Source organism: Oreochromis aureus, linkage group 11 (genome assembly GCF_013358895.1).
Source record: "Oreochromis aureus strain Israel breed Guangdong linkage group 11, ZZ_aureus, whole genome shotgun sequence".
NCBI classification, from domain to species: Eukaryota; Metazoa; Chordata; class Actinopteri; order Cichliformes; family Cichlidae; genus Oreochromis; species Oreochromis aureus.
Window position 1 is genome coordinate 29,145,515 of NC_052952.1, and position 12,996 is coordinate 29,158,510.

A 12,996-nucleotide genomic window follows, 5' to 3' on the forward strand; every position below is an offset into this window, starting at 1 on the left:
TGCAGAAATCGACAGCGGCAGCATCGAAAAGGTGGATTTTAAGGTCACATAGTGGAGTGTGATCGCAAAGCAGAGCTGGCAGAAGCCTCAGTCCACTCACCTGTTCAACAAAGCTCTACGTCACCAGGCCTGGCGCCAGGTAAACAATTACTGCAGTTAAATGACACCTGCCATGGATTCCCCCTCAGCTTGCTCATGTGAAAGCAGCATTGACCTGGCCTAAGGTAAGGTGGCTGTTTTGTGTGACCACCTCTTGGGGCTTTTTTATGTGTTGTGTGGTTGAAGAAAAGTTTCAAATGGACAGGATGAGGTTTAACATTTTATTAAGTGCTACATTGTGCTAATACCACCTGTCATTTGTTGTTTTTGTGTGCCATTACAATATTTTTTTTTTTAAATGGCAGCTTCCTGCTATGAATTTGTCAGTGGCTACTACACCGTTTCATGTGTTTTAAACATTTTTGGCTTGTAGACAGATTTTATTGTAATTTTGTGTAATATATTGTTTTGTAGGGAACTCTGGTTCACAGACAGGCTGTGAACAAACCTGCTGCTGTCAGAGTTTTATTTGCAATGTGTTTGTAGCCAGGTTATCTGAATACTATCTCCTATTACCTTCCTGCTATTGATCTCTGTGTAGATTAACAGCTGGTAGCTTTCAGTGCCAGCTACAGTTTCACGCAGTGTCTCTCTTCTAAACCAAGCCAAGTGTGGCATAAAGTCCTGGACAAATTGTGATGCCAGAACTCCTGCTTTGCATTAAAAATGATTTAAAACCATAAATACAGACACGGGAAGATTTACGCAAGTCCACCATGCGTAAAAGAAATTGCACAAGTAGGTTATAGGGGCATATTTGATATTTATCTAAGATTTCATATGAGCTGCACTTGTGACGGGATTCTGATTTTTTTTTTTTTTTTTTTTTTTTTTTTTAACTATTTAGTGTCCAGAGACTAAAGAGTGAAACATGTTTCTGAAATGACAGCAACGTACAAAGTACATGAAAATCAAGAACCTGCCAAGTGGTCCACTCTGTTATTTATTCAGTTCTTTGGTTCTGACTTTTTTCTTTCTTTTTTTTCCTGACACTATCCAAGTCACATGTAAAGCATTTTTAAACTCTGTATGAGCTCAGACTCTGATTTAAAATAAAAATAAAGAACAGAAAGGGAACATTAACATCTTACCAATATGTATACATTCCTAATACAAACAGTGATTTTTTTTATTTTCATTACTCTGATAGCATAAGCATGAGTGGGAAAACAAGCCTTTATTGGCTATTATATTGCAGCATGATGTGTCGTGTGAACTTAAAGAATATGAGGAAACTGGACAGCTAGTGGTGGAAAATTGATTGACCTGAGGACAGAGGAGTGGAGGTATTAAACAAGAAAACATCTTCTTGTTTCAGAGCGGTCTTTTTAAAGTGATCAAATAAATATAGTAGGCCCGGCTGTGCCTGTGTTTAGCCCATGTTTCCTGTTTGCTGTAGCTAACAAATGGTAGCAGGTGCATTAGCACACTAAAAATGCCAGTTTTTCAGTACCATATATACAATGATAACCAGCGCTATGTTTTTTAAGCATTCTTTGTACATGAAGTATCTAAAGCTTTCGGACAGCTGGGATGCACTACAGAGATGTGGTGGAGTAGAAACTTTTCACAAAATAGAAATATTGTTTTACAAACTCCTCTAATAGTCAGGAGAGCTGCATGAGGCCATAAAGGTGCTTTTTATTTTTGAAAGTTCTAAAGAGAAAGAATTTAACATTGTGTGAGAGGATTATTTAAAGAAGAAGTGATGGATGAGTATCAGACTGAAACCAGACACGAGTGTCTGGTTTCTCTCTCTCTTCCTCTCACCTCATCTATGAGACAAACACTGCACCCTTGGATGATCCCTCCCGATGTGATATTTATTTCTCTCCAGATGAAAGTCATGAGAGAGTTGATCACCTTACACTGAGCTTAGGTCTGCCTTAAAGATCGCACTGTCTGCAGCATCCCTGTGAGTGATAAGTAATCAAAGCAAGCAGTAGCTATTAGTAAGCTGATAATGGAGCGTAATAGCAGTAATCATGATGGTTATTTTTAAAGAGATATCAATCCTGTGTTACACCGGTGCTGGGTGATATAACTCCAGGTCAGACTGAGGCCGCAGGCTCAGCCAGTAACGATTCACTTAACACTGGATGGAGTCTGAAACTGGACGCATTTCTCATCCTTACCATTTTTGAGCACAGTGGTTATAATAAATAATGCATCTGGAAATTTGCTACATCATTATCTATCCTCCTTTTTTGCACCTCTTCAACAAATATCCAATTTGTTTTGCTTTCTTAAGGGTCATTGTAGATGATGAGACATTATAGCACCTTGAAAATCTTGTACAGTGACAGCATCACAGCTGCGGAAGATCAGAATAAATTCACAGGCATGTTGTTGAAATGAAAATGAAGGCTTCAGAGATGGGTCTGATCTGACCAAGTGAAAAACCCCCCAAACTGAAAAATGGAGCGAAAGCAAAAGAGCCAAAAACTGCACTCAGTGGCCACTTCAGGCTGGCTCCAAAAGCAAATCCATCCCCAGAGACTTCCCGGTTAAAATAGCCAACCTTAGGGCATAAAAAACCCAGGTCCAATGCATATTAGGCCTCTAATGATAGTTTCCCCCCTTCGTAACCACTGTATAGGGAGCTAATATTTTCTGACTCGTACACCTGGGCAGTGGAGTTAGCAGTGTGGCTGCTTTGATTGGCAGGTTTCTGGACTGTAGCCAATCACTGTTGGCTTCACCTCTGCTAATTGGAGTCACTGAACTGGACCTCTACACTGTTTTCATGCTGTTTGTGCCATTTGGAGCATTTTTAATGGATTGTCAGACAAATGATATGGTCTGATGTGTGATTCTATACCATCCAATAAGTCTGTGCATCAGTTTTGGGGAGGGAAATTCTTGCATTTGATTAGTTTGTTACTGAGCACTAAGTTGCAGGTATCTTGCCTGTTTGTGGACGCAGCTTGAGATAAACGATAAGGTGGCACCACGTGAAAGAAATCATCATATTGACTTTATTCATGGTGATAGTGTGATTCTGTTTTTTATGGCCATTTTGAGGATGTTTTTTTTTCTGTTATTTGACAATAATTGTTGGGACACTGCAGTTTTGTCTGCTTTTCTTGCTTTTTGCTTACTCAATATTCCTCAAATGAATTAAAATGATGCTACACTTTAATATCTGTGTAACTGTTAAATAAACAAAGCGCCACAAAGGGAGAATTTGACGCTTTGGGTAAAATGGCAGCATGAGCAGCATGATTACAGTATTTAATTTAAATTCCTCTGAGGAATTATTAAATCTTCAAAGACATCATTTACAAAAATATTCTAAAATTAATCCTTCCAAACAGTATGCTTATGTCTATTGGGAAAGATGCTGAGCATTAAATTAAAAACACAAACCTGGGCCAGAAATCTCATGGAGCTGTGATCTATGTTCCTTGTTTCCCCTTCCCAGAACAAATGAGGTTTTATGCATAATTAGGGAACAAAACACTAAAGTAGAGATTCAGAAAGACAAGATCACAGCGATGGTCGAGGTAATTGAAGCTAGGCAGCAAATTATTTAGCTCAACCTCTAATTTGATGTACAAATAATGAATTATGACAAATCCCCAGACACACACACACACACACCCCAATACTAATACTCATTTATCTGGCAGTCACCTCTTGCATGTTTAAATGTACATTTTTAGTGTAGCATCCAATGAGTCTAACATGAGGCATAGCAGCCTTACTGAAGCTAGTGTTAGCTCAACATTAAAACAATGGCAGTAAAGATCAACCAACCTATTTTGATAAGCAGAAGAGCACAAATGAGACACTTTGTAAAATCTTCAACACAGAAACATCAAATTAGTCAAAAGTTTAGGAATTAGTTTCAAGATGGCAACGCGAAAACTTCACAAGTACACCGAAGAAGTTAATGTTGGTTGAGGTGGATACGTTTTGGTAAAATACTGCCACCTCATGGTGAAAGTCTTCATTAAGTTTTGTATTAAAAATATATTAAAGGAGACTTAACATACTTTTCCTTATTTTCTATTATATATAGATAATAGTAATAATACTCTTGTAGGCTGTATTATTCATACTCGGCTGGTGTTGAAGGGCTCAAAGTGTGACAGTGAAGGGTCCACCAGACCACTACACAAACACCAGCAGCCTGAACTCTTGATACAAAACATGATGAATAAATAAAACTGGTGATTTCAGTTTCATTTATGTAGCGCCAATTCACAACAACAGTAATCTCAAGGCACCTTATACTGCAGAGTGAGGCTTCTACGAAGTTAAATGGAAAACTCCAACAATCTAAAACCCTTTTGAGGCCTTTGCAGCAGTGGGAAGGAAAAACCCCTTTAAACAGGATGAAGCCTTTGTTTGACCAGTCTGACCATTCTCCTCTCCCACTTTAAAAACTGGATATTTTCTCCATTTTGGTCTATTTGCTGTAAATTGTAGAGATGGTTATATGGGGAAAAATTCCAGTAGGTGAGCAGTTTCTAAAAATACTCAGACCATCTAGTCTAGCTCCAACAACCATGCCTCACTCAGTCATTTCAATCGCTTTTTTACCCCATTGTGATGCTTTGACCATGTCTACATGCATAAATGCAATGAGTTGCTGCAATCTCAGGCATACAGCTTGAGTTTTGAGCGAAAAAGCCCCGCTCACGTGCTCTTCTCAGGGGCAGCCAATCAGAAGAAAGTTTGTTAAGCAACTTATTTCACAAACTGGATGAACTGAGTCCTCGTTTGACCTATACAGGGATTATTTTGACTTGTAAGTCATGCAGTACTACTGCAGTGGAGTCCATGAATAAAAAATGGGGGGCTAGAAATGAGCAGAAAAGGGTCTATTTAATTTATCATTCCTATCACATTGTTCATAAAGCTCAGGAGAAGTTTGCAGTCTTGCAGTGGAAATTGCATCAGTGCAAAGACGACTTTTCTAGAAGATAAGATCATTTCCATTTCTAAATAACTTGTACATGAGTTCTACTCAAGTCAATATTGATCATCAGTTTTTTTTTAGAGTAGACATGTTCCCACAGCTGTACAGATGTCTCTAGTGCGAGGCCTTAAATTAAATTGGCTTGGAAATGATTTTATTAAATGTTGACACAGTTTTTGAAATTGAAAACCAGAATGGCAGCTCGAATGAAAATTGGAAATGAAGTGCTCTAAGCTCATCTGAGTGTGTTTCTTTTTTTTTTTATTGGCTGAATTTTATTGGTACTTTAACTAAATGATCATCACAATGTCCCACCAGAGATGTTCAGTTCAAAACAATCAAAAATTAAATAGAAGATTTTCTGGGTTTTTTAATAGATGTATTATAAAACCAGAACAAGTGGTAATTTATCATAAAGTTTGAAAGTCCTTCAGACTTTAAACCAATAAATTCAGGCCTGTCATTAGTAACCATTAACATCAATATGAAGCTGTAGCAGTCTCCAGTCCTCTGGGAAGCCAGACCCAGACTGCAGTGTCCTCATACTGTGTGTACATTCCTGCTCAGCCAAAGTTGTTTTTATCACAGTTGTGTACTGTTGGTTCATTTATTTATTTGGATGCTATCACCACTTTGTGACAGCTATGACTCTGAGGTCTGATTGTGAAGCTGCAGCTGCTGAATGTTAATTCACAAATCTGACAGCTAAAGACTAAAAGACTAAAAGCAGTATCCTATTTCCTATTTCTAAAAAACATCTTTTAGAAGATAAATGCCTTATATTAAAGCTCGAGAAATTCTTATTTTTTCTTAAAAAGACTACCATTGTTCTTACTGTTATGGTCTATAAGTTCTGGGGCTATAGTTAAGCTATGGATACACTGGAGCATCCTTATATCCTTATTAACCATCCAACAAACAGCCAGCATGACTTTCAACTGGCAGATCAAGTACCTGATAAAATAAGTGTGCTTTTCACGCCACAACCCACTGACATGTTTTGAACCTTCAGTGACTACCTGTTAAACCTGCAGTAGAAGACGTTGCTGTAATAAAATCAGCTCCTTATGAAGCGTCTGCCTTGTGTGAAGACTGTGGGTTTATGCAGTGCCTCTCCCGCAGAAAGTGGAACTAAGATTGGCGAGGTTGAACAACTAATGTCAGTGTGACAAACATTTAATTTCAAATTTGGTAATTTCACTATGTGAAATTGGTTTTAATGGAACTCACTATCTTTTACTTTGAAGGCAAATCTTCACAGTTTTCAGTTTCTCTTGCAATTTTTCAAGTTTCACTGAGTGGTTGAGGAGTGTTTGCAGATAAGCATTTCCATGCAAACTATGGGCAACTGCAGCAACCTGCAGCCAAAGTAATTGTGCATCAAAAAACTACTTACAATCTTCTCTGCAACTAACAACATCCAGAAACCTCTAGTGGCCACTTGTCAACCAGTCTGGGAATACACTATTTTCTTTTTTTAATAAAACTCTAAACACGTTGGGTTGAACGCATAAAACTAACCAAAGTAACCTGAAACTTTGTGACACTGAAAACACAAATTTGGGTCTGTGGTAAAAGCACTTAAATGATTCACTCCACCACCAACCCAGACTTTTTTTTTCCCTTTGAAATTTGAAAGTATTCGTTTTGTGTATATGGGTACTATAGTTGTCACAATGCTAGAGATTCAGACTCGATAACAATACCCAGGAAAATATTCAGTACCATTTTCAATACCACAGAAAAAGTTTGACCTCATCCTGCAACCACTAAAGTCATGGAAAATAAGTCGTTTAGTGAAAAAGTTAACTCATTATTTTTCAACTAATTTTCCCAGTTGGTTAGATTTAACAAAATAAGTATTTAAGATTACATGTTAGGGCTTTTTATTTATTTTACAAATGACTTAGATCATTTCCTTACATCTCATAGAGGTATAATATATTTTAGAATCTAAATCTAAATAAAGGGCGCACAACACATTACCTAACATCTCAATAATTTATATTTAATAGAAAAAAAATATTATGTTAAATTAAGTTCAAATGAAATTTGGATAATGTGGTATTAGTTATGCTAAAACAAATAAGGTATATATATAAAAAACTGCAATATAAAACTGACCTCATAACAAAATGAGAAATAAGTTGAATTACTGTAAAAGTAGAGAAATTATAATGAATCATTCGTCCTGCCTCCACTGCAACCTCTCTTAGATCCACCCTCCACACTGCTCCGCCTAATGTTATCGTGTGCACCATCCTGCTTAACATTTGACTGTTCAGTAAATGTGGTTGAAAAAGGCGTACTGACCCTTTATTAACTGTGCCAGCTGGAGGAAGCAGTAGATATGAGACCAAAGTGATGAAAATTTCATATTCAGCAGTACGAATCAATAGATTGGAGATCTTAACTATTTGATGACTTTATTGATTTGCATTCGTTTAAAAGTTTTAAGATTACTTTGTCCTTTTCTGTAGGCACGTACTCCACACTGAAGTCATTGCATTTCATTTTGGTTGTTTTCTGAGGTACGAGTTGCCCACGGGTATGAAACTTTGCAAAGATCAAGTGCAGAAACAAAACTGAAAGGCCTTCATCTCTCCAAGAAAAATCAATATGCATAGAAAACTGGAATTTAAAGTAATATTTAACTCTCCATTGAATGAAACATAATATTCATCTAAAATTTGAATGTAAATTGGTACCCACTCCTGCCAACAAATGATTTTAAAAAGGAAAAAAAAATCCTTGCGAATGCTGGAGATCATCCTTGTTGGAGAACAGTGAGGCTGATGGGTGAATAATGAATCGTTACTGGTGGTTGGCTGTGATTTCTTTTAGCAGCATTTTCATATTAAAGCTTGATGACGCTGGGCTGAAATTACTTCTAGTATAATGGCTGTTTGATAACCACTTATTAGCCACACGGCTTAGCTCTCCACGGCACACTCTGCAGAACAGAGTCCAATCAGGAGCTCATTCAGAGACGGGCCGGATTCACACCGACACAGAAAATGTTCTTTTGTTATGGTTTTGACTGCATTAAAGGCTTTCTCTGTGTCCTGGTAAGGCTGAGTGGTTGAACTATGGTTTCTTTAACAACAACAACAAAAAAAAAAAACTCTCAACCCCCCCCTTTTAACCAAAGTTGAACCAAATATTTTGCTGTTCCATCATCTCAATCATCCTCTCACCTTCCCTGTCTGTAAAAATTATCATATGGAGCTGAATTTGAAGTACTTTTTGGTTCATGGTGCACTTGTTATTCTGCAGTGCACACTGATCTCTGCCAGTGTATTATAACACTAACTAAAGGTGACTTTCATGTTAAGAAAAGAAAAAAGTGAAACTTGGCACGGTCACAGAAACTTGCTGGCACACTGTGGCACAGTAGAAGTAGTTGTCCTTATCTTTCTTTCTGAGCTATACAGTCCTGTGGTGGAGGAGCAAAAAAGGATTTAACAGGACTCTTTAATGTCTTTTGAAAGACTAAATACACTCTTATTGCTTCTGTAGGAATTAAGAGGTAAGTAACAGCTAACCTGCTAAGCAAGTATACTTGATCAGCAAGTGTGATCACTTCTATAAAACCAGAAGTTTTCGTGGTTTGGAGCGTTCAGGTGTCTGTTCAGGAATGGACTAAAGTCAGACCATGCAATGCTCAGAGGAACTGCAAAAAAACCCCAAGAGCTATAGCTCAGACTTTTATGATAATACAATTAGATAAAGATTGAACAAGTACAGCTTGTTTGAAAGCACTGCTGGGAAAAAAGTTGGAATCCCTAATATAACATGGCAGCATGGCTTGGTTTTGCAAACCACAAGACTACTGGAATGATATAACAGAATAGAAGATAGAATAGCCCTTTATTGTCATTGTACAGCAGGAATAAATGGCAAACAGGAGAAATGTACACAACCAAGAGGGATATGTCGAAACGAGAAATGTATACAAAAATAAGAGAAAAGCGCACATCAGAGAACAAGTTGCAAAGTGCTTGGAAGTGGTGCAAAGACAAGACTTGGTCTGATTAGAGATCTGCTTTGGACAGATGTTTTGTCATCATGCAAAGCAAAAATTAAACACAGCATATCAAGACAAACGCTTCATGCTAATTGACAAGCATGGTAGCAGAGGGGTGAAGATTTGGGTTGTTGCAGCCACAGGACCTGGGAACCTTGTAGCCTTTGGTATGCAGAAGAGTTCGTGGTCAACTAAAAGCATTCTAGATTCAGATATCCGGCCATCTCTTTGACAGCTCAAGAATAGAGTCCTGTGAGAACTTCCTGTTTTGCACAATTGTACCTGCAACCTTATGGTCTTTCTAGCCTTCCTCTTGTGTTCGGGTCAAATCTGACCGATTTACAAATTAAAACACTAATAAATATTGTGTTTTACATCCGATTGCCTCAAGGCCTTATGACATCCTCCACACTATGCACTTGAACATATAAAAGTGATGAGCAGCTCTTTCATTGAATTTTGAGTGTTTTAATCAACTTTGTTACATCTGTGGTGTTCCCATTCAAAAGTGACCGCCATAGGAAATGAATTGGAATCCACCCCCTTTTGCCTCTGACCCATTGAATGGCCCACTGAATGACCACTGAACCACTCAGTAAACAACTCAGTGAACAACCAATTGAACTACCCACTGAACTGAATTTGGTGATGAAAAATGTTTGTTATGTTAATTTAAGAGCTGTTAAAACTGACCGCTCTGCCGGTGGCAGACGCCCTCAGACATCGGTGCGTTGGTGGTTCTTTGTGTCCGGGGGTGGGCGCCCAGGTACCCACCGCCCACTCCTTGGCGGCTGCTTATCGGGGCATGGAGCCTGGGGCTCGCTCGGGCCACTTCGGGATGGGGTGCCCTTGGCCTCGGCCCGGGCTCGGTCACTCAGGCACAGCTGGCTGCCGGGCGGAGCTCACGGGCACGTCACTGCAACCCCCTGGCTTCTGCTCCGCGGCTGCTGAGTGACCCCTCATCTGGGACTCTCCTCAGCTCTTTCTGGTATAGTGGCGCTGCTGCCCTCTGTTGGTCTTCCTTGGTCTCTTGTGTTCTGGGGGCCTCTGGATGTCTGGAGTTTTGATCTCCTCCATACCTGCTTCATGCCCTGGAGGACGGGCCAGTGGCCCCCACACCCTCTAGCAGATCATTACATGAAGGAACCTTTTAAAAACAAGCGCGTTCATGCTCACAGGTGCACACACGGGTGGTCACACACACAAACTACACCCTTTTTGGCTCCTACCTCAAAGCACACTGTGCGCTGTCGATCTCACGTGCTGCACAATAATGTTTAATATTTAGTATTTACTGTCATATTCCCATATATCATTGTGATCTTGTTTATTACTCTCGTTTTTTTCTGCTTGCTTTCTTTTTCTTTCTCAACAGGTGATCCAGGTGATCGATATATGTATTTTTGTCTGCTTATTCTGTTGGTTTTGTTTTTTGCCCTTTTCCCCGTCCCTCTTCTCAGGTTTTTTTTTTTTTTTTTTTTTTTTTTTTTTTCCTCTTTCTTTCTCCCTTTCTTTCCACCAGTCAAGTCTGTCCCGTATTCAGCAAGTGAAAATAAAATAAACAATAAAGCTGAATCAAATGGACCATTACGGCAAGGCTGGGATGGTCCATTTGGTAAAGTAAATCCGTTGGGCATCTTTCTTCGCCTTTAGACAATAATTCTGATGGCAAAAGAACCAAACGGGACAGGTTAAAAAAAAAAAAAAAAAAAAAAAAAAACTGACCGCTCCATTGTGACCGGGAATATTAAAGTAAGGGGGGTGGGGGTGCCCACAACCAGACGGCTAGATGCCTTTTGATTAGCTGTCCTAGGATTTAAAGAACGTGTGTATTGAAGATGCTGTTCAGTCAGGTCTCAGTCCAAAATTTGTGCACTTCCATGAAGCTCCCTTTACTTAATGTAGACTTCTCTGCTGGCTGCAGGCGTACCTGGATAAATATTTTTTTAATTGCAGCGGGTATACACTGTCTTTGGTGTAAAACATCATCATAGTGTTTGCTGACTGGTGGGACAGGAAATTGTTTATTCTTTAATGAGATAATTACAGATTTAATTAAGATGAGATTTTGTTCACTTTACTGTTTTTCTTTAAATGAGGACTAAAAGATGACATTTATGTACAACCTAAAGTATCAATGCAAAGATGAAAACGGCTCTAATGATGAGTGGTTTTTGTTTTTTTTCAAAGAAATTTAAAAAAAGAAAAAGAAACTAAAACTAAACAAAGATAACTTCCTTTTGGTATACAGGAAAAGCTCTGGAAACACATTCTTGTTGCAGGAAAATGATTTAAATTTGTGTAAATATGCTGGTTTATTTTTCTGGGCCTTTGTCAGGGGAATAAACTAACAGCTGAAATGATTCAGATTATGTTCAACAGTGATATGAGGTATAAAACACAGGTAGGTAGCAGCTTTATGGTCCATTAAGTCTAAATTGCCAGTTGTCAGTCATTCTCAGGGGGCCACAAGTGTCCTCTTAAATGCAGGCAGATTTCCATTTAAACTCGATTTCACACACGGGCGTTGCGATGTTCCGGTGTCAGAGAATAGGCGTGACTCATTGGGATCGCTCGGTGAAGATGTTATAATGGCTGTGGCGTCATTAGGCCATGAGAGAGTTCAGGCTCACGGCACACTCTTCTGTCAGTCAGTATAATTACCGTCTCCTGGGTCCTTTCAAAAGCCTCCTCACCGTCTGCCTGTATAGTTTAGCCTTCACACACACAAACACAGAGTCAAGAGTCAAAATTTCTTTCAGAAGTTTTCATTATACTTTTCTTTTTTGCCATTAATAGAAACTGGGGAACACAGAAGTTTGTTTTGACTGAAAGAGAGACTCTCTGTGGTACCCATGTAGTCAAAACTGTCATTCAGAGAGACTGTCCAAAGCACATCTGGCTGACATGTGTATAGGACAAGGAAGTCATGGAAACAACAAGCTTGTAAACTCAGTAAATATAAACTTAGTCCCATTTATGGAAATGCAAAGAGGCTGTGTGGGAGGTCACTATTTTCCTTTGTCTAAATTGTAATTGACAAAATGAAGGTCATGACAGCACCCCTCATTTTGATGTTTTCTTAGTGGCAGTTTCTGAGTGGGTGGACACTGAGGGCCCATCCCTGACACTTCATTCCCAGCAGCCCGGTCAGCAGATCAGTGCAAGTGAGCAACGGCTGAAGGGTACAAAAATTTCAAATTAAGTTTAAGGTCACTCAGAAAACTGGTTAGTTTTTCCTACATTGTTTTTGTCTCTTCATTAAATCTTGCAGTCAGGACAATAATAAATGTATGTAACCTTTTGGAAAAACTTGTTTGTGTGTGTGTTGTTGGGGTTCAGAGATTCTTTTATTGCTGCCATATAACCTGCCTTATGATAAATGCATTAATAACATGTTTTACAGCATTATTTTATCAGTAATATTTCTTATAGGGTTCATATTGCATTGAATATGTTTGTTCACAGGTTGAGTTCAGTTCATACACATTGCATATCTGTGCTTGTTTAGAGTTGATGTTCCATCCAAGAGGGTTTTAAGCTTCACTGGTGAGAGTGTCCAGGTGATACATGTTGAGGGAAGATGAGAACATAGCAGGTTAATTGCATGCATGATTACAATACACATTAAATCTAGCAACAGGCCTGAGCGAAGGCCCCAGTGTCTTCTGCTTCTTTTTGAGACCTGCGCCAATTCTGTTTACTTAGTGATTGGTGATGAGGGTCAATTATTAGCTCTTAACGATCCCGAAGCTTGAAGTTTATTACCTTAAAAGGCAGGTGTTATAGAAAAGAGAAGTTACATGTCTGTTTATAGTTATTAAGATGTACGAGATGTGCTCATGTCTGTAAACAATGTATTTTTGACCTGTATTGACGTGTATGTGTGGGCGTTAATTTTCTATGCTATAAAACCAGCATTCAATGTATTTTTGTCAGAGGA

The 12,996-nt window shown here is 38.8% G+C and overlaps 1 long non-coding RNA gene across 2 annotated transcripts in view; it reads left to right on the forward strand.

Moving 5' to 3' along the window:
- The window catches only part of LOC120442686, a 21,334-nt gene continuing 8,338 nt past the window's right edge, over positions 1–12,996 (forward strand). The window contains exon 1 of one of the 2 annotated variants that reach the window (XR_005614864.1): positions 1–224. This is a non-coding gene — a long non-coding RNA (uncharacterized LOC120442686). The remainder of the gene's footprint in view (positions 225–12,996) is intronic. The other variant, XR_005614863.1, reaches the window with a different exon arrangement.